The 5,065-nt window shown below is 44.1% G+C and overlaps 1 pseudogene across 1 annotated transcript; it reads left to right on the top strand.

The window, feature by feature from the left end:
- On the top strand, nt 1-4,826 carry LOC125525439 (disease resistance protein RPM1-like; annotated as a pseudogene). Its single transcript, XR_015610974.1, has 2 exons — nt 1-4,253; nt 4,433-4,826. The product of XR_015610974.1 is annotated as a disease resistance protein RPM1-like (transcript).
- The last annotated feature ends 239 nt before the right edge of the window (nt 4,827-5,065 follow it).

Here is a 5,065-nt window from a genome sequence, read left to right as displayed (position 1 = left end):
AGAGCCGCGCTGCGGCGGTTCCCCTGCTCGCGGCCACCCCCGGCGACCCCCTCTTCCCCGTCGCTCCCCCTTGCCGTCGCCGCAGGTATCCTCCCCGATAGATCCGCTGCACACGTGGGATTTTCTTGATCGGCTGGTGGGGAATTTAGTGGCAGCGCCTCCCAGGTGTTTGCAAGGGTTGGTGCGGTGATACTCCTTCTCTTTCTGGGGAATTTTTCCTGTGGGGAAGAAAATTGATCGATTTGTTCAAGCTGGCGATTAGTCCAGGAGTCTCGAATCACAACCATTTTACAAATCCATTAGTGCTCTGTTGCCTCTCACACTACTTCAGTAATCAGCTTAGCTTTTCTTGCTTCAGAATTACCGTGCATAGCTTAATTATATGTATAATACTTTATTCGTTACAAATAGAAAGTTAATAGCCTTCCTCTGATGTCCTTTTCTTTTCAGTCAGAGAAGAGACGATGGTCTTGCGGACTTTGAGTTGCTCAGCCTCCTCTGTGTGCACACATTCAGATTCAAGCTTTGAATAAGATTTTGTCTTGGATTGCAGCTAATGTGGAAAAGAAGATTCAGGTGTGTCACTTACACTTCATACGGTCCCAAACCAAAAAGCCCATTATCTTCTCCCTCGCTACTGGCCACCACATCTGCATGCATTCCTCGCCTCTGGCAGCAATCAACAACCTGTAAATTACAGTAAATCTGATTCCTTTTAGCGTTACTTTACTGGTAATATATGCGTGGTCTTTTTTTTAAAGAAAAAATTGTCCTACTCAATTACTCACCCTGACGGAATTGCTAATTGATGATTGTTTCAACTCTCACCGAAATTGGAGACTTGTCCACTTACATCCCACACCGGGCATCATTCAGACAAAGGCGAGCGAGGCATCTCCACTCCATCCTGTCTTAGACTGATGCGTGTTTCTTTAACCTTCTTCATGAGCAGGAAGTTCAACAGCCAATGGATGCCTTGTACTCCTATACTGTGTATTCTGGTCTGCCCTGCTTTTGAATACTACTTGCACTCTGCATGCTTCTTGCTTCTTTTCATTTCAACGTTTTAGAAAAGAGAATCCTCTATGGGCTGCTAAAGGGGTACACACATGTATGACTGATGATGGTCTCCTGACAAAAGCATTGCTGTAACAGTAATTCATGCCTATTCCTCTTTCCAACTTTATCTCTTCTTCTTTCCACCCAGCACCATCACTGCTTTTGTTGTCTCTCGGCCCTTCTTTTCTCCATGGCTCCATCTTTCCATCCTCTACTCTGGGTCCATGTTTTCTCCTCCTTACAGCTGGGCTATCTCCATCTTTACAGGCTTATCTTGGAGGATTTGGAGGATTTGTTCCTTGATCTTGCACTGCTCCAGTGGGTGGAATCTATTCCATCATAGCGTGCGTTGGTGGGTGGCATGAGATTCGACCTTCACCACATGGCCGCCATTACAGCACCTCCCTCTCTCACCCAACCCCCACCCCCCAAGACACACGCGCAACAACATTCATATTGTAACTCAGAGCCCACCATCGCGCCATGGCTGAAGCAGTTGTAGGTTTGTTGATTGGCAAGCTGGGCGCAGCCTTGGCGAGCGAGGCAGCAACGTCTGGCGTATCGCTGCTTTGCAGTGAAGCCTCTGCTCTCAAGGGTCTCTTTGGTGAGATCCATGAAGCCAGGGATGAGCTTGAGAGTATGCAGGCTTATCTGAAAGGGGCATAGCGGTTCAAGGACACCGATGAGACAACCGGCCTCTTTGTCGAGAGGATCAGGGGCTTTGCTTTCGAGATCGAAGATGTTGTTGATCAGTTCACCTATAAGTTGTAGGACAAGCATGGAGGGTTTGCTGCCAGGATGAAGAAGAGGATCAAGCATGTCAAGACCTGGCGCCGACTTGTGCACAAGCTGAAAGATATCAATGGCAGGCTTCAAGCAGCTAAACAGAGGAAGGAGCACTACTCCGTGCCAGATATCGGCAGAAATGATGCTCTTAATGCCAACCAAGTTCTCAATTTCACAAGGGATGAGGACCTTGTAGGCATTGCTGAGCACAAGCAGCAGTTGATACAATAGCTGACAGGTGATGTACAAGAGGAAAGAAGCAAGATTACCACTGTGTGTGGCATGCCTGGTGTGGGGAAAACAACTTTGGTTGCTCATGTGTACAAAACTGTAAAAGTATCCTTCGATGCCGCTGCATGGATAACTGTGTCGGAGAGTTATCATGTTGAGGACATGCTGAAGAAGCTAAAGAATTTGGCGTACCAGTTGATGTGTCTAACGAGATCAGAAGCCTAGCTGAGAGCATCTATGAGTACCTTCAAGGTAAAAGATACATCTTAATTCTAGATGATGTTTGGACTACTGATGTTTGGTCAGAGATAAGTAATGTCTTTCCGTCTAGTGGCTGACTTGTTATTACATCAATAAAGCATGAAGTATCATCATTGTCAACCAATAAGCATTCAATTCATTTGGAACCACTTGAAGAAGTTAACTCTTGGGATCTGGTAGAAAGTGTCCTCTGGAGTTACAGAGCTCGGCTTGGAAATTTGTAAAAAGGTGTGAAGGGTTGCCTATTGCTATAGTATGCATAGGCAGCCTGCTATCTGGAAAAGGTCAAACTTGGGCAGAATGGAAAAAGGTATATGATGAGCTGGAGCTCCAATTGGTAAAAAATGTGATGCCTCGTGTTGAGACAATTCTAAAAATCAGCTTGGAGGACCTTCCATATGATTTGAAGAATTGTTTCTTACATTGTGCATTATTCCCAGAAGATTATTCCATCAAGAGGAGGACAATAATGAGGCATTGGATTGCTGCTGGATTCATCAAGGAAAAGCAGAACAAAACTCTGGAGGAAGTGGCAGAGTGGTACTTGACTGAACTTGTGAACCGAAGCCTACTACAGGTGGTCGAGAGGAATTATACTGGGCGGTTGAAATGTTGCCAAATGCATGATGTCATACGCCTTGTTGCCCTCAATAAAGCAGGTGAAGAATGCTTTGGTGAAGTGTATGATGGCTCTCGAGCACTATCTGTAGAGCGCACACGTCGCATATCAATCCAGAGTGGAAACCTTCAACGACTGATTGAATCTGATGCCACACATGTCCGTGCAATCCATGGTTTTAACAGATATATCAATATTGAATTGCTGAGGCCTATCCTAGAATCTTCGAACCTGCTCTCAACACTGGATCTACAAGGTACCCGTATCAAGATGTTGCCGACTGAGGTATTCAACTTGTTCAATCTACGGTATTTGGGCCTTAGATATACTGATATTGAAAGTCTACCTGAAGACATAGGAAGGTTGCAAAACTTAGAAGTCCTGGATGCTGTGAACAGTGCACTGTCATATTTACCAAACAACATTGCAAAACTTCAGAGGTTGAGATACCTGTTTGCAAGTTATGCTAGCCCACAAGGAGAAGTTATGCTTTTTAGTGGTGTAAAGGTGCCTAGTAGTATAAGGCACTTGACTTCCCTGCATGCTTTGCAATGTGTGGAAGCAAGCTCAAAAATTCTTGGAGGTGTGGCTGCTTTAACACAACTAAAAACATTTGCTGTCTGCAACGTGGAAACTAAACACTCTGCCGACCTGAGAAATGCTATCAAAGAAATGAGACACCTTGTGCATCTAGAAATCACGGCTATTAGTGAGAAGGAGGTGCTGCAGCTGGAGGGACTTTGTTTACCTCCAAATGTTTACATAGTTGGTTTACAAGGGCAGCTCGAAAAGAGATTGATACCTCAAGTTATCGCATCTTGGTCCCGTCTTAATAGCCTCACTCGGCTGCGGCTAGCATTCTCCAAAATTGATGAGGAATCGTTTTCCAGTCTTTTGGTGCTACGAGCCTACGAGGTTTATGTCATCTTTCGCTTATGAAGGCTTTTGAAGGGAAGAAGCTGCACTTCACTACAGGGTCTTTTCCAAAACTTCGGTTTTTAAATATATGGGATGCACCGCAGCTGAACCAAGTTGAAATAGAAGAGGGTGCAATGGCAAGCCTTGCTGAATTCCTATTGCAGGCATGTCCTGAACTGAAGTTTCTTCCTCATGGTGTTGAGCATCTTACAATCCTTGAAGACTTACAGCTGTATGATACATCAGAAGTGCTCATAGAGAAACTACGGCAAAAGAGGGCACCAAATGATTGCAGCAATGACCTTACAAAGATTAGACACATCAAAAGAGTTACTGTCGGTGACTAGAAGACTTGCTACTGCCCCTACTATAGCTACAGGTAAGGGTTGGCTGTTCTATACAACTAAATAAGCTGTAAGTGATGTATTGGATTCAGTTTCTTTTTACATTTTCATGTATGTGTTTACCCTTTATCAAAATTACATCGTATTTGTTCACCTAGAGACGTAAACTGCACATTGAATGCTTTGTTTCTTCCTTCCCTGACTGTATTGGCAGGCCATGTGATTGTCAGAAGCTGCAACTGTTCAGTTTCAGAACCCAGCATCAGCTCTAGGGCTGCAAGAGCAAGACACAGGAAGAATGATGATACACATCAGCAGTTGAAATCCAACATCGGCCGACGATAGGTGGTACTTACTGAGTGTTACGAGGGAACCACTTTTATTATGGCCCACATATGAATGTGGACTCAGAACTAGATTCCCCCTGGATTGCGGTCAAAAAACCCAACACTAGTAGTAGGAAAAAACTTGATTTTATAGTTAAATGATTGGGCTATTTTGGAATATTAGAGGCCTAAATGGGCCCATCAAATGCAATAAACTGAAAGAGCTCATTATAGCTCATATGCTTGATTTTATTAGTATTTCTGAGTCTAAGAAAGAAGATTTTACCCCTCTTCAATTAGAAGCTTTTGATGCTAGATCCTGTTATACTTGGAAATGGCTCCCTGCTAATAACACTGCTGGAGGCATTCTGGTAGGAATTAGGGGGGATCTCTTTGACATTGTTTGCTGTGATAGACACACTTACAGTGTTTCTTGCTTGCTTCAAAACAAACAAGATGGGTCCTCCTGGAGACTGATCTTCGTTTATGGTACTGCATATGACCAGTTTAAACTGGATTTT

This window comes from Triticum urartu, chromosome 7A (genome assembly GCF_056163025.1).
Source record: "Triticum urartu cultivar PI428250 chromosome 7A, HENAU_Tu73, whole genome shotgun sequence".
NCBI classification, from domain to species: domain Eukaryota; kingdom Viridiplantae; phylum Streptophyta; class Magnoliopsida; order Poales; family Poaceae; genus Triticum; species Triticum urartu.
Note: the sequence above shows the minus strand (reverse complement) of the source record. Positions and strands in the feature narration are given on the sequence as shown.